The 21,481-nt window shown below is 41.3% G+C and overlaps 1 protein-coding gene across 9 annotated transcripts in view; it reads left to right on the top strand.

Annotated features, from left to right (window-relative positions):
* The window catches only part of UTRN (utrophin), a 574,142-nt gene that overhangs the window by 121,221 nt on the left and 431,440 nt on the right, over positions 1-21,481 (top strand). The window lies entirely within an intron of this gene.

Genomic DNA, 21,481 nt, shown 5'->3' with positions numbered 1-21,481 from the left:
AGTCTGTTGGACTTCTGACTCTTGAATTTTCGGCTCAGGACATGATCTTGCGTTTCGTGGGTTCAAGCCCCGCATTGGGTTCTGTGTTGACAGCATGGAGTCTGCTTGGGATTCTTTCTCCCTTTCTGTCTGCCCCTCCCCCCTTGCTTGAGTGTGCATTCTCTGTCTCAAGATAAATAAATAAACATTTTAAAAAATCATGTTTGACTTCATAGTGATGGATTCTAAGCTGGGAGGTGATGGATATTTTGCAAGTAGGCTGAGAAAATAGTTCTCAAGTTCCATTGGATCCTTCTTACCTATCCACCTCCTTCCTACCTAATTTCTTCTGCGGTTACAAGGAGACTCTTATGTTTTATGATGAGAAGTTATTTTGTGGCTCAACAAACTGTGTACTATTACGAAACAAAAGTCTTTGAGATTGTATTCTGTGTATTCACTGAATTTGTTGCTGGACCTCATGCTGCAAAATTTCTCTGAGTAATAAAACCTAAATAAAAATAAATGGCGTTGAAGGCGTACCTACCTCTTGATACTGAAATAAAGAATATGGCACTTACCTCCCATAACTTGGAAGTCTCTAGCAGGTAATATGTGCCTGGAGTTTTATGATGAACAATTCTTATCATACTGGGTTTTGTATTAGGAAGAAAGTAAGCATCGATTTCTCTATAATTTTCTAAAATTTCTCATCTATTAACATTTCTTAAATCAAGTGGTACATAGTGCTTACTTTTCTGTTAACCTCAAGTAAGCCACACATCTAAGAATTAGAAGGGAGAAAAAAAGCAGCCCCCAAATAAAAGATTCAGAGAACATTTATTCAGATCTGCTGTTTTCTGGGTCCTACTATAGGTCCTGTTGTTTTAAATCTGTTTTTAAACTTAATGATTCTCCTCACTGGTAGGCCAGGACCTCTGTAGATACCATGCAGACTGTACAGAGATGACAATGGCCATTTGTTCCTTGGAGTGTGCAGTCAGGGACATCTGTGAAGCACATTAGGCCCTCTGTTAGTGACTGTTTTCTTAATTCATGTTTAGGTATTCAGTTTCTAGATACAAATCAGAAGGGTAGTGGGCTCGAGTGCTGCTAAATATTAACACGTTGGCAATAATGAGATGTGCTGATTATACATACAGGAGACAAAAAAAAAGTACAGAGCAGTGCAAAGTAGCCTCAAAGCTTAACAACTTGGGTCAAAATGGTGCTAGATTTTGCAACCCCAAATGGTGAAAAACCATTAACACATGAGAAAGCTTTTCCCATGAAATGGCTGCACAACTGAGGGGAGGCAGTATATGGCTTTCTGGGCTAGAAACCCTGGGCTCTAGAATCCTGTTTGCATATTTTGTCAGACCCCAACGAGCACAAAGCCTCTTTCTCCAGCTCTGGAGTGGCCTGCTGGTTAGGCTCACGGGCACTGCTGGTTTGCAGCTGCTGGGGGTTGGTACTTTGTGGCCAGCATTCAGTGACTTTCAGAAGCACTGTAAATGTTCTCGGTACTGTGTGGTAGGCAGGCTGTGTCCTCAAGACTTATTCTGCTCTTAAATGATCAACAGTGCACTTCTTTTCCAGGAATTCCTTTCTGACCTTCACGTATGGGTTGGGTGCCCCTCTCCTCTGCTCCTACACCTTCCCTCCTGGGCTCAAATTCAGTGATTCCTAGATGTGGTCCTCTGTCACAACATTTATGAAAGATTTCATAGGTCAGTGTTTTTGAAAGTGTGGCCTGGCATCTCTCTTACAGGGTGTGACCTTGAAACCTGTGTTTTAATAATCTCTCCAACTGGTCACTGTGCATGCTTGAGAACCTCAGCTTTAGAGATGACCTTGAAGACGGGCTCTCTGCTTCTTTGTGTTTGAATCCTCAGACCTAGCCCAGCTCCTGGCACATTTTTGTGGCTCAAGCATTTTTCGTTATTGTTGTTGTTCAGTGAATGAGATAGAATTCCATTGAGAAATGTATGGAGAGCAGGTGCACATGTGGAATCCAGCAGCACAGTCAAAGCCACGCCAGTGATTCTCAACCGTTTTTCTTGATCGTTCTGTAAATCCACAGAAACGTGAAACTGAAAATGTACTGTGGATGTACCAGAATTAGCTTTTCTTTTCTTGCCCAAGAAAATATCCTGTATGTGATTGTTTTATTTTTACCTTGTTTGAAATAAGCTTTTATTTTAGGCTGGTTTTACATTGATAGTAATGTGAATGCAAAGGTGTGGGAAGTTCCTGTACATCCCTCACCCAGTTTCTTCTTTCCTCCCTGATTGACATCTTATGCTACTATGTTACATTCACTGGGTCACAATTAATGGACCAATATGGATCCATTATTATTATTAGTAGTAATATCATTTTTTAAAGTAGGCTTCATGCCCAGCACACAGCCCACCATGGGCTTGAACTCACAGTCCTGAGATCAAGACCTGAGCTGAGATCAAGAATAGGATGCTTAGGGGAACCTGGGTGGCTCAGTCGGTTAAGCGTCCGACTTCAGCTCAGGTCATGATCTCACGGTCTGTGAGTTTGAGCCCCATGTCAGGCTCTGTGCTGACAGCTCAGAGCCTGGAGCCTGCTTCAGATTCTGTGTCTCCCTCTCTCTCTGCCCCTGCCCTGCTCATGCTCTGTCAAAAATAAATAAACATTAAAAAAAAACTTAAAGAATAGGATGCTTAACTGAGCGAGACATCCAGACACCCCATAGTAATCTCATTAATTAAAGGCCTCCATAAGACTTATTATTAAAAGTTTGTAGATTAGGAGGTAAAATAATGTTTATTACATGTACCAAGTCTTTCTTGCTTGAGGTTCTGCGTTTGAATTCTTACCTGCCGTCACAGTTGCAAGTATGTTCATAAAGCAAGAGGGGGCTGATTCCTGTGATAGATTCTGAAACAGGTGTTTTCAGGTGTCATTGGTCTTCCAGGATCTAGAAGAGGGGAAAGTTATTTTGAAAGGCTACATTTGGTTCATATATCTGAAAGTACTCCATATTAATAAAAATATTTTTTGACACCTTAGGTTTTGTTAGATAGGATATTTGTTTTATCTATTTATAGTGTATTCAGAGAGAGTTACTATTCAAAATATTTGATGAATGGTAGGGTGGGCCCGAACCGATCAGATAGATGTCCAAATAATCAGAATGGTTGGTGGCTGGTAAATAGGTCTCTCAGTTCCTACTACTATCTAAAATGCCCTAAAAATGTCTTTTGTCATCACCAAATGTCTCGCAAGATCACTCCGGGTCAGAAGCCCCTGATGGAAAGCATTTAGAGCAGCCTGTCCTGCTCCTGTAAGTGCTACAGAAATATGTGCTGTTATTATTATTGTTGGTGTCTTCCTTCATTTCACTTATTTATTTCTGATATATTTAAAAACATGCAGGTAAGAAAGACACATCAGGATTCTTTTCTCTAGTGAAATCACCACTTGTCTTAAAAATAAGGCTGTATTTTTGATGATAAGATGTACTCACGTTTGTCAGAGACACGTATGTATGGCAGGAGGAAATGCGGGTTCTTCCACAGAAGACGTCTTCGGCTTTCCTCACCTGCTGTCTTCCTTCCTGACATCTCAGCACCCTGAAATGGGAGACTGGTAGGACAGCCCCCAGGTGTGGAATCGGAGACCAGCAGCACTCCTCTGAGTTTCCTCCCACCATCCTGCAGCCTACTTTGAGCTGTTAACAGTTCAGCCAGGAGAGGAGCCTTTTACTTTGGCTTATGCCAAATTCCCCTCATTTCCTCATGATGATATGTTATTAGTATCCTGATCCCTGTTATTTGTTAAGTTAATCTGCACTTCAGGGATCTCAGTAGATCACAGAGTGTCATTTTCAGTGACTTCATTTCATAATGTATGCTCTGGGTAGGTGAGACTAGACTAGAGACATTGAAGCCCAACAATTTAATATCTACAAATAATATTTTATATTTAACCTTCCTATCCATTTCTCTTCAGCATTCTGGAAACAGATGCTTAAGTTGTTTAAACAGACAGTCCCCTGTGGCTTATCTAAGGTATCCGTTTTCCTATTGACAGGATATAGACTTATTTTTTTAATCCCCAAATCCATGAGAACTGAATATCCACTGGGACATGAAGATCAACGCAAATCCTTCCCCCCCGCCCCCCACGTTAGAATCATGGATCGTGAGGCTTCCTGCGGAAACTCTGACAACCTTATTTTTTTCTGCTTTGAATCTGCTCAGCAGTTCCGGCAAACATTTATTCATCAATATCCATTGATTATTATAAAAATAATTTAAAGAATATCTAACTATGCGATAAAAGATAATTGTAGTAATTAAAAATTCTTTAAGATATGACATCCTGTTGGCTAAATCATTGTTAGGTCTACCAGACAATTACTTGTCTTCAGAGGGTAGGTTTCACATGTATCAGCTATAATCAGTCCATTGCTGTAGGAAGTGGAGAGGGGGTAGAGCCTGTCTTTCCTTCACTCCTATCTTGTCCCCAAGCACGTTGGGACTTTGGAGTCAGACTGCCTTGAGTGTCAGTCAGTTCAGGGACTTCCATTTACCAACTCTGTGAGTCCTCGACAGGTTGCTTGATTGTAAGTGTTTTGACCTCTGCTGAAAAATGGGGATCATAAAAGTATTTACCTCATATGGATCTTGTGGAATTAGATTACACAGTTATCCTATGTAGGAGGCATTTAATGCATGTTGTTAAAAATAGGAACAACAATACTGTTACTACTAACAGTGCTACAATTGTTAATATATTAAAAATACTGGAAATTACCCTATGTGATAGAGCTGCCAAAATGAATCAGACTTAGCTGAATTAAAGTTTGATTCTTTTTGTGAGCTCTTTTTAGGTGATGGTAAGCCATAAAATAACTGAAAGATAGAGTGGTAGGTATAAAAATCTAGGTTATTCATTCTTACACTGAATAGTTGATTATAACTTCAGAATTTAAAACACTAACTTTTGTTGCTGTTCCATGAAAATCCTCCTTCCTAATTTCTTGATAGTAACTGTTTTCTTAGCTTGGTAACTCTTGTGTTGTTAAAATAAGGTATTCCTGGGGCACCTGGCTGGTTCAGTCAGTAGAGCATGCAGCTCTTGATCTGAGGGTTATAGGTTCGATCCCCACATTGGGTGTAGGGATTTCTTAAAAGTAAAATCTTAAACAAATAAAATAAAATAAGGTATTCCTTATTTCATAAAAAAATCATTCTTTATCTCTACTGTTGAGTGTTTTTTTTTCTTTTAAAAATCAGAGTAATATCAAAGAATGTTAGGAAAAAGGAAAAAATTCATTCCTATTTCTACCATGTTAACACAGTAGTAACTTTAATATCTCATCTTCCCGTTTAGTCTCTATATTTGTAATATATACCTTAAAATAATTGTAATTACGTAATACTCCTAATTTTTTATTCTGGTGTCTTAGTTTTATGTTATTTCATAGATATTTTTCATGCTTCTGTTAGATCTACTATAATTTATTTAGCTCTCTCCCTGTTTTTTGGTATTTAGTTTATTCCTAGTTTTTTCAACATTATGGATAATAACACAGAGAAAGTTATCTTTATGGATCTGTAAAATGGATGTCATGAAAATATCATAAGGTTGTCATGAGGATTATAAAAGTGAATAGGTACAGAATAGTTTCTTAGGCACAGAACTCTTACCATTTGGGGCCAAATAAATCTTTGCTGTGGGAGCTGCCCTGTGCAGTGTCCATGTTTCACAGCATCCCTGGCCTCTATCCGCCAGTTATGATAAACCAAAATGTCTCCCGACAGTGTCACGTGTCTCCTAGGGCGCAAGATAATTCCCAGTTGAGACCTCCTGGTGTAAAGCACTTAGGACGGCCTGGCATTGCTCTAGCCAGTGCTGCGCAAATATTTGCTGTTACTCTGATTGCCCTTGGTATCATTCTTTGTTTCAGTTACTTATTTCTGATAAGTTCCTAGAAATAGAATTTCTGAGACAAGGGGTTTAATATTAGGGTTTCTGACATATATTACTAAATGCTTTCTAGAAGGACTGTATTAGTTTAATGCCATCAGTTGTATAGAAATATGGCAGTCACTTTGGGATCCAGCCATTATTCACTTGTGAATCCCCATATTGTTTTATTTTCAGTTTCTGTAATTACTAGTCAACACGAGCATTTTCTATGTTTCTTTACTTGTATTGCCCCATCTGAAGGCTCTGGTAGTGGCTTTTGTTGATTTAGCCCTTCCCCCAGCCTCCCAGCCCCAAGTCTCCCTCCCCCCAGCCTCCCTCCCCCCAGCCTCCCTCCCCCCAGCCTCCCTCCCCCAAGTCTCCCTTCCCCCCAATCTCCTTCCCCCCAGCCTCCCTCCCCCAAGTCTCCCTTCCCCCCAATCTCCTTCCCTTCAGCCTCCCTCCCCTCAGCCTCCCTCCCCCGAGTCTCCCTCCCCCCAGCCTCCCTCACCTTTTTTTTGAGTTGCTTTACCTTCCACCACTTGAGGTTGAAAAAGTCATACCCTCAATAACCAAGTCTGTATTATATTTCTTTGCTTGACCTTTGATAGCATCCAAGTTGTACATTGTCAAGTTCCTTTCAGGTTATTGTGTTTTACCCCTACAGTCCTTTGTGATTTCAGATTAAGACATGATAATTGACAATGTCCCATAATGTTAGAACTTTCAGGATTTAAGTATTAGGTGACATCCTCTTTTTTGGGAGGATCATTTTGTGGAGGATTAGATTTGTATTCTGCGGTATGTGTCGCCCCACTAATGTGGTTGCCATAGGTGTACCCTTTTGGAACTCATCCCAGTCCTCGCTGTGGCAGAGGCTGTCGCTGCCCCACCCACCTGGGGCCTGGGGCCTTCCACCTGCTGGCCCTTGCATTCCTTTGCCTGAGGGCATTCTCTGGCTGGAAGAGCTCACACCCAGGGCTGGCGGGAAGTGCCAGCTGTCAGCAGCCAACAGCCAGTGACTGCTCTGGTATAAATCCCTTTTTGCATCTCAGGTGAGCTACCTTTGAGACAAGCATTTTACCCTGAGGTTCTCAGCCAACAGCCAGTGACTGCTCTGGTATAAATCCCTTTTTGCATCTCAGGTGAGCTACCTTTGAGACGAGCATTGTACCCTGAGGTTCTCAGAGTTCCTACTTGGATTATGATTCAGTGGTAACTTGCTTAAAAATGACCCTTTTATTAGCTACTTTTCCTTCCCTGTCTCACTTCTTCATTCCCCACCCAGTGTATTTTGGGATCACCTCCAAAATAAACTACACTTGACCTTGAATAGCACAGATTTGAACCGCGTGGGTTCACTTAATATGCAGATTATTTCCCGGTAAATATGGTACAGTATTCTAAATGTATTTTCTCTTCCTTATGATTTTCTAAACATTTTCTTTTCTTGAGCTTACTCTATTGTAAGAATACAGTATATAAGACTGTGTTGATTGTTGATGTTATTGGTGAGGCTTCCAGTCAACAGTTGGCTGTTAGTAGTTCAGTTTTTGGGGAGTCAGAAGTTGCCTGTGGATTTTGGACTGTGCAGGGGGTTGGTATGCGGGTCGCTCGTACCTACACGTGACGTTAACCAACTTTTCCCTTGATCTTGGCCCTTGTGTTTGACCTTGATGCAGCGATGCAAGAAAAAGAAAAGTCAGACCAGGAGAGCCGAAATCTTTTGAAGGCCTGTCTGTGTAGAAAGGAGATGAGTTTAGTTTCACTGCTTCAAGAGACAACTTGAACACGTCAGTATTCTAGTGATGCTGCTGCCCAGGGAGTTTGGAGAAAGAGTCGCTGGACTGTGTGATGAGATTGAAGCCACAGCAGGAAGGCTTTCAGTGTCCCCACCTAATGTGACTTTCCGCCCACTTCCTCCACACCACGGACTGACTCGGGCTTGCTGAGTTTCAGAAAGCCTGGTTTTTCAGTCTGTGACTTCTCCACGTGGAGACTGACTGACGTTAGGAAGAAAAAAGAATCCTCGCCTACTGCTTTCCTAGTTTTGTCCTTGTTTTTGAGATACTGTTAATGCTTTGGGAAATTTTTTGGCTTGCAGCTCTGCTAGTTTGGCAGGCAGGGCATTATTAGTTTCAACTGCAGGCTTAGCCCAGGGGGCTGTTTGAGTGAAAAGCATTCAGGAGTTGAGGGAAGACCACCTTGATGGGTCTATTTCTAGATGCTGAAAGGGGCTTTGCAGGGCCACCGAGGGTAGTGCCTTTAATGTTAGAGGCGCAGGTTGGTTGATTCTAGGGATTTCTGTCCTGATGCTGCCACTTCCTTACTCAAATGTAATAATAGAAACAAAGGCCAAGTTAATAATAGTAATAATAGGAAACCAAGAAAATTAGTAAAATAAATAGAGTTGTAGATATTTTCTTTGTTAATTAACAAAGATCAGCTCATTCAAGCTGATTTGTAAAACGTCAAATATGGCTAGAATATAAGAGCCAACTTTTATGTGGGTGGAGTCAGAATGCTGAGGTCCTATGTGGGCACCCCACACTGAGGTAGAAGTTTCTCTCTCAGGCCCTTCCTCAAAGAGCCCTCCCAGGGAGGGTAATTGATCAGCATACTGCATGGGCATCTGTCTCCCTGACCTGTCCCACACCCTGACACCTGCCCCATCATCTAGCTGCTTTCCTTTGGTGCCCTCTTTTCAGACAGCAGACTTCCAGGAGCACTTGTCTTAAAGTCGCATAGCTGTTTTGTTTCCTTGCCAGCAAAATATTGAATGTGGTTTCTAAAAAGCCAAGGTCATTACATGGTCTTTAATGACCTTAGCTGTATGTGAATGTAACCCAGAATGAGCCAAAGTGAATGTTGGCCAACAAAGGTTTCTCGTTTTCTGTGGAAAGTTCTTCCTTTGTTGTTTGTGATTAATAACTGAATAGGATATAAAGCCAAGTGATTTCATTGTTGAACACAGACTTGAAGGTCATGAGAACCTGCCCGTTCAAATTAAACTTTGCCAAGATGTGGTCAAGAGGTCTGCATTAACACCTGGATAGTTTTTGAAACAAGGCAGAGAAAAACAAAGCAAGGAAACACTGTTCTTCACACGATGTGAAAATTGGTATCAAGTACATCAAGTGATGTGTCAGAATAGATGACCTGGGAGCCTGAGTTGCGCTGGGAAAAACGCTTTAGAATGAAGGTGTCCTGAGGACCTAGTGTGGACCAGGTTGTTCAGAATGAGTCTCTTGTGCCAAGAAATGTGGCAAAGAATTAGTTGTAGGCGCAACTACTTTGTTAATAGTTGATTTTTAAATTTTGTATCCTACTGGTCTGCTATTTGAAATGTGATTTTGAATCAAGTTTCTTAGTACTTAGCACTTTGAATTTTATTGTTTTCTTTTTTTTTTTTTTAATTTTTTTTTTTTCAACGTTTATTTATTTTTGGGACAGAGAGAGACAGAGCATGAACGGGGGAGGGGCAGAGAGAGAGGGAGACACAGAATCGGAAGCAGGCTCCAGGCTCCGAGCCATCAGCCCAGAGCCTGACGCGGGGCTCGAACTCACGGACCGCGAGATCGTGACCTGGCTGAAGTCGGACGCTTAACCGACTGCGCCACCCAGGCGCCCCAATTTTATTGTTTTCAAAAGCATTTAAGAGTCACACATAACCACTGATGAAAATACAGTGGTACTTGCATTTGAAAATAGCGAGACGCCCCCAAATGACACAGTGTCTTATAGAACTGTACTTTGTGCATATTTTTTTTTTTCTATGTATTTTCTAGGGTTTTGAGTTAGAAGTGACAAAAAGACTTTCTTCTAGTCTGTCATCTTTACTCTCCCTACTTGGAGAAGGAGTTGCCCCCGGTTCTTAGTCATATCTTTATAAACATACGTCCATTTGTATGATGAGTTGTCACAAGACCTAGTGGCTGTAACTTTGATACCCTAAGGGTAGATTAATTTTGAAAGCGACATGCTGAGAGCCTGGTTTTTCCGGGACTGGCGTGGTGTAAGATGGTGGAGGGATGACTGGGCCTGGTTGGGTCCTGTTCCTTCCTCTGTTATTACTTGCTTGCTTTCCAGCTGGATCTTAAATCTCTTCTCCCAGGACAGCTTCTAGGCCCTAAGTCAACCGGTAGGAATTTGTGTGGTAGGAATAATTGCAGATGGGTGGAGATACAAACTACTCACTTAGTTCCCATTAGAATTTTTCCCTGCTGAAAGCAAACAAACAAAAACGAAATTCTCTGGGGCGCCTGGGTGGCTCAGTCGGTTGAGCATCTGACTTAGGCTCAGGTCATGATCTCACAGTTCGTGAGTTCGAGCCCCGCGTTGGGCTCTGTGATGACAGCTTGGAGCTGGGAACCTGCTTCAGATTCTGTGTCTCCCTTTCTCTCTGCCCCTCCCCCGCTCTCTCTTGCATGTGCGCGCATGTGCTCTCTCTCTTTCTCTTTTTCTCCCTAAAAAATAAATAACCATTAAAGAAAAAAATTAAAAAACAAACAAAATCCTCTAAACCATTATAATTTTATTGGAATTGAATTATCCCTGTTGAAGAAGTTTTCTCACATGGCTCTAACTTAACTTCTTCTGAATGATCAGGATTTTTCTCTTTTTCCTAAGGCTATGTCAGGTTATTTCTTTGGTAATTCAGTGACTATTTATTGTATATTTATGGCATATAAGGAACTATGTGAGAGAGGCCAGGGAATAACACAGTTTCTTCCTTCTTGAAATTAAGAATCTCAGGGCGCCTGGGTGGCTCAGTCGGTTAAGCGTCTGACTTCGGCTCAGGTCATGATCCCACGGTTCGTGGGTTCGAGCCCTGCATCGGGCTCGGTGCTGACAGCTCAGAGCCTGGAACCTGCTTCAGATTCTGTGTCTCCCTCTCTCTCTGCCCCTCCCCTGCTCACTCTGACTCTCTCTGTCTGTCAAAAATGAATAAATGTAAAAACAATTAAAAAAAATTGGAAAAAAAATCTTAAAAAAAAATCTCAGGGGGCACCTGGGTGGCCCAGTTGGTTAAGCATCTGACTTGGCTTAGGTCATGATCTCACAGTTCATGAGTTCAAGCCCTGCATCGGGCTCTGTGCTGACAGCTCACAGTCTGGAGGCTGCTTCGGATTCTGTGTCTCCCTCTCTCTCTGCCCCTCCCCTCCTTTCTCTTTCTCTCTCTCTCTCTCTCTCTCTCTCTCTCTCTCTCTCAAAAATAAATAAACATTAAAACAAAAAAAGAAAAAAGAATCTCATGAGGTAGGGTGCCTGGCTGGCTCAGTCTGTAGAGCATGTGACTCTCAATCTCAGGGTCATGAGTTTAAGCTCCATGTTGGGCGGGGAGCCTACTTAAAAAAGAAAAAAAAAAAAAGAATCTCATGGAGGGTGCAGATCAACATGGGTGCATATATATGTCTATAATATTATTAACTCCCCACCTTCCCAAGTATTTTGTTTCAATTAAGGAACAAAATATCATGTGAATTCAGAAGATGGGGGTGCGTATAGGGCTGGGGAGGAAACTCTGAAGCCGTTATGAAAGAGGATGCCATTTGGTATAACATATGCCATGGTAAGCAGGTTCCTTCATCCCGTAACATCTAGAAGTGCCTGACTTTAAAGGCAGTGGATGACCTTTGGGAGGTTTTGTGGTGTGGCATTTCATGATCCCAAGAAGTTAATCTTTCAAAGGGGTTTATTTATTTTGAGAGAGAGGGAGAGAGAGAAAGAGAGTCAGAGAGAGGGAAGAAAAGAATCCCAAGCAGGCTCTTTGCTGACCTTGCAGAGCCTGATGCAGGGCTCCAATTCACAAATTGCGAGATCATGACCTGAGCCGAAGTCAAGTCAGATGCTCAACAGACGGAGCCACCCAGGTGCCCCTCAGAGGGGCTTAGGATGCAAATAGGAGGGAGGATAGTACGGGGGGTTGCTGTGATACACTGAGGGGAGGACACCAAGGAGGTGGACATTGGGGTTGATAGCTTGGGAATATCTTGGCTCTGTTGAAGAATTAGGTGGAATTATGTCATAGCTCACTTCATGGTTTTAATATTTAAGATTCTGCTGCCAGAAGCTGAGCTCACTCTTCTTTTGGGTGTAACTGTGATCGAAAGAACTTGGGCGTGAAAGATTCTTTCCTTTCGTATTTACAGTATCAGTTTCTAGTTTAGGAGCTTAGCTGATACCTGCGGAAATTGCTTCTGATTGTGACCTGCTTCCCTCTGCTGTCTCTTTTGTGCTTTTCCTAGTTATTTTCCCTTCAAGATAAAAGGACGTGTGTAGACCAGATTTCATTCTTTTGGGTCAGTTTGTGAGGGATGGCCCCTCCTTTAATTTGTGGATAGGTGCTGGTCTGTGTATTTCGTGCACTTAGGGCTAGAGGCTTGGACAGTTACTGCCGTGCTCTCCCTGCTCTGTGTTTCTGCGTCTGATTTTTTATTTCAGTTTGTGATTCACAGGCAGAGATGAATGACTGAGAAATGTTGCAGCTGAGTGGGTGTGTTTGTTTCCTATCGCTGCTGTAGCAAAGTCGCATGGATTTGATGGCTTCCAATAACATACATTTGTTATCTTACAGTTCTGAAGGTCAGAAGTCAGACACGGGTCTCACTGTACTAAAGTCAAGGCTTTTGACAGGGCTGCATTCCTCCTGGAAACTCTAGGGGAGCTTCCTTGCCTTTTCCAGCTTGAAGAGGCTGCCCCCATTCCTTGGCTCGTGGCCCACCCCACCTTCAGAACCAGCAATGGTGGGTCGAGTCCTACTTACACTGTGGTGGATAACTCTTAATTTTCATTTTTTTTAAAAAATAGAACCTCTGCACAGAGAATTTTGCACAGTGTTTAATTCCCCAGTCATTCCTGCATGTTCAAAATAAATGTCATCACGTTTTTGGGGACAGCTGACTTACAATTAATTAAAAAATAGAAGCCTTTTTTTTCGTGTATATGTGTATACATATCATATTATGATGTATCTTATTGTCTGATGACGGGGAAGAGGGAAGGAGTGAGCCTGGTGCTTTCAACCACACGGGCAGGCATTGGATTGAAACTCTGGAGTGGGTCATGAAGAGTAGAAGTAACTTCACCGTGACAAAAACATGTAAACCACTCATGATTCTCCACTTTTCACACTTTATTCTGAAGCCATATACTTCAATTAATGTGATTTGCTGGTTTTCTCTCAGTGTTATTTGGCAGGATGTTATTAAGAAGAAATACCCAACACAATGTTGAAGTGTATTTGGGAACGAAATGAGTAGCCAAACAACAAGTGAAAGTTAAAAAGTCTTATTGTATGAAAATTGAAGAAGGTCAGAGGTTAGTTAGGAGAGTGTTGGCCTTTGGAATTTTATTTTAGGAAATCAAATATTATTGGGCCAGATTCTAGATTTTTTTTTTTTTTTTAATTTTTTTTTCAACATTTATTTATTTTTGGGACAGAGAGAGACAGAGCATGAACGGGGGAGGGGCAGAGAGAGAGGGAGACACAGAATCGGAAACAGGCTCCAGGCTCCGAGCCATCAGCCCAGAGCCCGACGCGGGGCTCGAACTCACGGACTGCGAGATCGTGACCTGGCTGAAGTCGGACGCTTAACCGACTGCGCCACCCAGGCGCCCCCAGATTCTAGATTTAATGTTCATTGCATTCTACTGCTGATGTAAGAACGTGAATAGCATAATTGTCACATGAATATAAAAGTTGATGTATTATAATTGCACAATTCATGTTCAATTTACTTGGAACTATGGGAGTTCCATCTACCTATGGGAGATGTCACTTCCAAGAAATCTCTACCTATATTTTTAGGAAGGAGTTATATATGAGTCAAGGATTTATTAAGAAAAAAAACTTTTTAAAAATGGTTTTATTTATTTTGAGAGAGAGCGGGCACGAGAGAGAGGGAGAGAGCATGCACACATGTGAGTTGGGGAGGGAGGGAGGGAGGGAGGGAGAGAGAGAGAGAGAGACAGACAGACAGACAGACAGAGAGAATGAATCCCAAGCAGGCTCTGTGCTGTCAGTGCAGAGCCCGATGCAGGACTCGATTCCATGAACTGTGAGATCATGACCTGAGCCGAAATCAAGAGTCTGACACTTAACTGACTGAGCCACCCAAGTGCCCCGCTTGTTAATTTTATGGACAGGATTTCTTCTTATCTCCTCCCCACTCATTATTATATACACAATGCAATTGTCATTGAATCATATTTAGGAATTTTAGAATGATAATATTTAGAACAATTTTTAGAAAATATACATTTCTGAAATACTCAGATTGCCATTAGAATAAAAGTAGGGTTTTGTCATAGACGAATAAGATGTCAGTTTAATAAGCTATGAGCTTAGCCACTGCCTAAATCTTCCATTGTCTCCTGATAAATTTGACTGGCCTTTATTTTCAAGGAGAAACTTATCTTCATGGAAACAGTTAAGTTGGAAGAGGGCCAAGAGATAAAGTCTAGGAATCCTAAGCTCATATTTAAGGGGAATTTTGTGTTTCTTTTATTACTGATAATCCTTACTGATCTGAGTACTGAGTCCTATAAGTTTGTCGCACCTCTTCGTTTTCATGTCCCCCAGAGAGCCATCATACAGGCAGTTGGGACATGCGCATTTAAGATGGCCTAATGCTGGACATTTATTCCTTCAGTTTCTTTATCTGACAGCATATAGAAGAAAGAAGGAAAATCTTATGATACAACAAACAAGAATGACATTAGTTAAAGGAACGATGAATCTGGCATGTAGTAGGTGCTTAATAAACAAGTTTTAAAGGAATGAATCAAATAACTTGTTTGTATATGTGGCTAAAGTTTTTATGGGGCAGATTTCCTCTTTTTCTCTCCTGCTTTAGGAAAGGTGTTTGTATTGTGTCTAAAAGAAAGAGAAACCTATCTTTAACATTTAGAACTATAAATCATAAGCTTAAAAATAAGACTAGCTCAGTGTTATCCTAAGAACTGCAGAGAGAGATCCTGTGCCTACTCTTCCAGGATTTAAAAGATGTCTCTTTACTGTGTTTGGCTTAAGGGTTTTTGTTATTTGATCCTTTAATTTCTGTCTTGACCTTTTATATAATGAGACCATATAATATTCTTTAAAATAATGTTCTTAAAAAATTTTGGGGTCAGAGAGTAAAGTAAAAATTGATAGAGGGGCACCTGGATGGCTCATTTGGTTAAGAGGCCAACTTTGGCTCAGGTCATGATCTCACGGTTGGTGAGTTTGAGCCCTGCGTCGGGGTCTGTGCTGACAGCTCAGAGCCTGGAGCCTGCTTCTGATTCTGTGTCTCCTTCTCTCTCTGCCCCTCTCCCGCTCATTCTGTCTCTCCCCCCCACTCTTTCTCTCTCTCTCTCAAAAATGAATAAACAGTAAAAAAATTAAAAAAGAAATTGATAGAAACTATGGAATTTCTGCCCCCACTCAAAATCACAAATGCAAGTACATAATTCTTCTCAGAACTTAAAGAAGTTTATAAAGTCACTAAAACTTTCCCAGATATGTAGCAAAATATAAACTTTTGTTCATTCATTTTATTCATATTTGTCCATTTGTTTCCATGGCTTTTTAGGTTTATAGGATTATCTGAGAGAATGCTACCTTTTTTTTTTTGTTTTTTTTTGTTTTTTAATTTTTTTGGAGAGAGAGAGAGAGAGAGAGAGAGAGAGAGAGAGAGAGAGACAATGCATGGGTGCCTACCAGTGTGAGCAGGGGAGGGGCGGAGAGAGAGGCGGGAGAGAGAGAATCTTAAGCACGCTCCATACTCAGCTCGGAACCCACTCCAGGGCTGGATCTCATGACCCTGAAACCATGACCTAGACCCTGAGATCAAGACCTGAGCTGATATCCAAGAGTCAGATGCTTAACCAACACCCAGGCACTCCACCTTTGTTTGTTTTTAAACAAAATATTATGTACATTTGTTTAAAAGTCAAACATTTCATTGCATAGAAATTATGCCCTGCTGCCAGGGGCGGACATCCCCATCATTAGATAATTAAAAATTTTTTTTGTTTGTGTGCATATGGTAACGTGTATATATGTTCATATTGCCTATTTTTCATAAATACAAGATCATATTATTTATATTGTTTTATAGTCCTCCCTCTGGGTATAGATATTCAGTCTTTTTCCATGCTAGTACTAATAGATCTAGCGTATTTTTTTAAACCACGATTTCACCTGTTATTTAGCATGGACATATTTCTATAGACACACTAACATTATTTGTAGATTGACTTTTATAGTTAACAAGGTTGGTGGCAGAAATAAGAGGAGGATAAGGAGGACTGGTTGGAATGACATGTCAGTTGCTAGAACTCCCCTTTGTTCCTTTTTTCAGAGAGTAGTTGTGTACGGCTGGGGGAGGCATACATTTTCAACAGGGGGTTGTTGGCCAAGAAATAGGCCTCCACCCAACAGAACACCCACTGTGATGATTTACAATGTTTGAATCTCAGCAAAAATACCACTTGTATTCTGAATTCCTTTGTTTCAACTACATAACTCAATAGAAAGAAAGTTTCCTACAATTGAAAAGAATAGACAGTGTTTAGAGGCCAAGTTTTGCCTTTTAAGGCTGAATGTGCTTTATTTTAAGCTGTTCTTTCTTCTCAAGAAGCCTGATATAAACAAGAGAAGGGCTCTCTGGTATTTCTATGCAAAGCATCAGTAATACTGTTTCTTCTTAAAGAAGATAGATAAATACTTCTGTTTATCTACTGAGTGCCCATTGCTGTAGCACCTGAGGAGCTCTGTGTTTCTGACGGTGCATCCTGTTGGTGAGTGGACGTAGCTTGCCTGGGTTCAAATCTCTGCTTCGACTCTTACTGGCTATGAAACCTCAGACAAGTTTATTGACTCTGTCTCCTTGTTTGTCAAGTGGAGGACCCTTAGAGTACTAGCTCATGGCTGCAGGGAGGATAAGGCAAGTGAAAAAACAACCCAGAGAACGGGGGCAGATATTTGCAAGTCATATACAGTAGTCCCCCCGCATCCATGGTTTTTCCTTGTGATGTTTTAATCACCCGTGGTCACCTGTGGTCTAGAAACAGATGATCCTCCTTCCAGCTTATGCTGGGAGGCCGATAGTAGCCTAATCCTGTGTCCCAGTGCCTGTGGCATCCACCTCACTTCGTGTCATCATGTAGATAGTTTATCATCTCACATCATCACAAGGAGGGTGACTACAGTATAAGAAGATACTTTGAGAGAGTGAGACCACATTCATATAACTTTTATTATGCTGTCATAAATGTTCTAGTTTATTATTGCTTATTGTTAATCTCTTACTGTGCCTAATTTATAAATTAAAGTTTACCATGGATATGTATCTATAGGGTAAAACAGAGTATATACAAGGTTCAGGCATCCATTAGGGGTCTTGCAATGTATCCCTTACAGATAAAAGGAGACTCCTGTATTTGAGAAGGATCTAATGTCCAGAACACATAAAGAATTCTTACAGCTCAACAATAAAATGACAAATAGCCCAATTGAAGAATGGGCAAAGATTTGAATGGATGTTTCTTCAAAGATATACAAGGCCAGTGGACCTGTAAAAAGGTGCTCGAGATCATTAGTCTTTAGGGAAAGGCCTCAAAATCACAGTGAGATGCTATTTTGCACTCATTAGGATGGATATAATAAAAACTATGGAAAAGAACAGTGTTGACAAGGATGTGGAGAAATTGGAACTGTCATACCTTACTGGGTAAATGTAAAATAGGGGCAGTGGTTTTGGAAAACAGTTTGTGCCGGAAAAAGTTAGGTGTTGACTTATCATCTAACCCAGCAATTCCGTTCTAAGTTGTATCCCCAAGAAAATTGAGAACTATGTCCACACAAGAGCTTGTACATGGACGTTCATTAGCAGTGCTGTTCCTTTTTTTTTTTTTTAATGTTTTTTTTTTGAGAGAGAGAGACAGAGAGAGAGAGAGTGAGAGTGTGTGAGTGGAGAAGGGGCAGAAAGAGAGGGAGATACAGAATCTGAAGCAGGCTCCGGACTCACAGAGTCCAATGAGGGATTTGAACTCATGAACTGCAAAGTCATGAAGTTGGACGCTTAATCGAGGGAGTCACCAAGGCGCCGTGCAGCACTATTCCTTATAGGCAAGAAGTGGAAACAACTAAGATTCCCCTCAGCTGATGAATAGATACAAAAATGTGGTCTCTCCATACAATGGAACACTATTCAGCTATAAATAAAATGCAGCATTGATACAAGTTACAACATGTGTGAACTTTGAAAACATAATGCTAAGTGAAAGAACCCTGGCTTTGGGGTGCCTGGATGGCTCAGTCGGATAAGCATCCGACTTCCGCTGGGGTCATGATCTCACTGCGTCTGGCTCTGTGCTGACAGCTCACAACCTGGAGCCTGCTTCGGATTCTGTGTCTCCCTCTCTCTCTGGCCTGCCCCCGCACGTACTGTCTCTCTCTCTCAAAAAATGAATAAATGTTAAAAAAAAAAAAAAAAAGTAAAGCCTGGCTTGGAAGGCCAGACCCCATATGATGCTATTTATATGGAATGTCCAGAATAGGAAGATCCATAGAAGGTCGAATTGTGGGTGCCTAGGACTCAGGGGAGTGTCGGGATGGGGAATAACTGTTAACGGGTACAGGGTTTTGGGGGTAATGAAAATGTTCTGGAATTAGTGATGATCACTGTACAACTTTCTGAATATACTAAAAACCTCTGCATTACAGCATGTGAATTATATCTCAGTTGACAAAAAACAAGACAATGTGTAGGAAATGGTACCTTGCTTTCATGGTAGGAACTCTGCACACATTAGCTTCTTCTTTTCTTCAAATCACACAAATACTAGCAATTTAGTGCTTGTAAAATGTTTGTAAAGGTCTGCGGTTGTGAACAGGTTTTGTGATGGGAAGCCTTAGAATTACTGTGGGTATATGTGGTTTTCCCATTTGTTTATCTTCTTAGGGTAAAACATGGTACCTCTTGACATATCATATGGCATTTATAGATTTTGTTTTTGTTTTTACTCTCTTTCCTTTGATTTATCTGACTAGATGCACTCAGCTTCTGTGATGGAGAGAAAGCAAAGAAAGCAGGACTAAGACAATCTAGAGGAATCCCTCAGTATTGGTGAAATTTCCCTTTCAGTGTTTTCTCCTACAGTTAATTGAACAAGGGGCTTTTCTTCTGGCAAGAGCTACATAGCTCGAGACTCACGGTAGTGTAGTATGCTGGCATAATCGCACTTGGCTGATTTTTCAAAATATTTTATATAAAATACATGTAAAAATGGACTCTTCAGTCAGTTACCTGAAATAACATTTGGACCGTGTTTGCTAAATATGTCAACCATATCCTAAACACTGTGATCCTTTAAGAACTATTAATAGATGAGATTTGGGGGCATTTCATGGTTTTAAGGATTAAATGGTAGATACGCAAGTGTATAAACTTTAATAAATTATACTTTGTAGCAGTTAGAATATTTGATTATGGCTAAGGAAATGCACATTATCTGCCTATTATAGGATCTAAAATTGAGCCTTAACTTCCATTTCTGGCTTTACTCCTTCAATCTTAAAGGGTATTCTAATTTCATTGTTATCAGTACCAGGACAGGAAGATCATTTCAGTTTCATTGTAGCTGAGTATCATGTGGAGGCCCCCACCCCCACTCTTTGTATGGATGTTAGACTCTTTGTATGGATATTAGACTCGTCTTTGGTTATATCTCTGCCCCCTGTCTGCCTTTGCCTGGCTACCAGTTTGCAGCTTTGATCTTTGATAAAGCTCTTAGTTACACTGACGCTTTCTTTCCTCACTTGCTTGTCCTGCCAGTTGGATGTTTTGGTCTTGCTTGCTGGTTGGAGCATGTCCCTTGATGGCCTTAATGTATTTCGTAGCTCTTGCCAAGGGGCTGCCCAGGGTCACCCTTCTGTTCTAGTGCACAGGCTGGTTTCTGCATGGCAGGTTTTTTTTTTTTAAGTTTATTTATTTTGAGAGAGAGGGGGAGGGGCAGAGAGAGAGGGAGAGTGAGAATCCCAAGCAGGACTCTGCACAGAGTCCGAGGCAGGGACTCTATCTCTCGAACTTGAGATCATGACTTGAGCCAAAATCAGGAGTCTGACACTTAACTGAGTGAGCCATGCAGGCACCCCTGCACGGCAGTTTTAAGGCATGCCCCCCTGCCCCAAAGAGTAGCAATGTTTTGATAAATTGTATGCCTAATATGAGTATTAATACTAAAATCTTATTTATATGTGAATATATATAGTTTTAATGTTTGATACCCAGTGTCATTCCGATTTGATTTTTTCTAGAATAATCTTTATATCCTAAACATTTATATCATTTATTTTCTTTACTTCTTATTATTTTTTTTTTTTAATTTTTTTTTTTCAACGTTTATTTATTTTTGGGACAGAGAGAGACAGAGCATGAACGGGGGAGGGGCAGAGAGAGAGGGAGACACAGAATTGGAAACAGGCTCCAGGCTCTGAGCCATCAGCCCAGAGCCCGACGCGGGGCTCGAACTCACGGACCGCGAGATCGTGACCTGGCTGAAGTCGGACGCTTAACCGACTGCGCCACCCAGGCGCCCCTACTTCTTATTTTTTAAAATGCTTTTTTATTTATGAGAGAGAGAGAAAGAGAGAGAGAGGGCATGAGCTGGGGAGGGGCAGAGAGAGGGAGACCGAGGATTCCAAGCGGGCTCTGCTGAGAGCAGAGAGCTCTGTGTGGGGCTCGATCTTACAAACCGTGAGATCATGACCTGAGGGGAAGTCGGACGCTTAACCGACTGAGCCACCCAGGCCCCCCACTTCTTATTATTGAGAAGAAAATCGTTTAATCAGTCTCATAATTTACACATTAAAGTATTAGGTACACAATTGACGTAAGTGTCTGTGGTCAAATTCTCTTATTAAAATTTCATTTTTAGGAAATGAAAAATTTACCGCAGTAAAGATGGTCTAGTTTAATTGCTTGATTTACAAAATGAATAAGCATAGCTAATATTAATGATACTGTACTCCGAGCTACAGAAAGAATGTGTGTCTCCTATTTGTTACAATGAGTGGAATGGCCAAAGCTATAGTGTTTCAGATTCACTGACTATTACATCTTGTACTCCACCACCCAACATTTCTTTTTTTTCTGGGCAAGTAATTAATATACTTGTGCTTACACGTATAATTGAGTTTGTCGTATTCTACCCCTATGCATTCACGTGCATCTGTCAAGTTAAACGCTGTGCCATGGCACAATTATGTGTTTATGCATAAGCCTGTATGATGTTGGACTTCAGTCTCGGTGTGTGTGAACGTGGGTGGGAAGACTGATCCATATATTTCTTTCCTCCTTCAGTGCCATGCACAGTTTCTTTTTTTGGTTAGTTGCTGCTAACACTGCTGTGGGGCTGCTCCCCGTGTGTGGCTTCGCCTCCTAACCCACACTGTCTGCTCCCAGACCCCCTCCGTCTCAGGTTGCAAGTCAGTGTGGCGTCTACTGGACCTGTGGCTGGGCCTGGCTGCTTTACGTTGGCTTCCTCTCGAGCCCTTATTAGGGTT

The sequence above is a fragment of the Lynx rufus genome, unplaced genomic scaffold, assembly GCF_022079265.1.
Source record: "Lynx rufus isolate CCGP_SWC_20201006 ecotype Redwood Valley unplaced genomic scaffold, mLynRuf1.p SCAF_6, whole genome shotgun sequence".
Lineage (NCBI taxonomy): Eukaryota > Metazoa > Chordata > Mammalia > Carnivora > Felidae > Lynx > Lynx rufus.
This window is presented reverse-complemented; position numbering and strand designations above follow the sequence as displayed.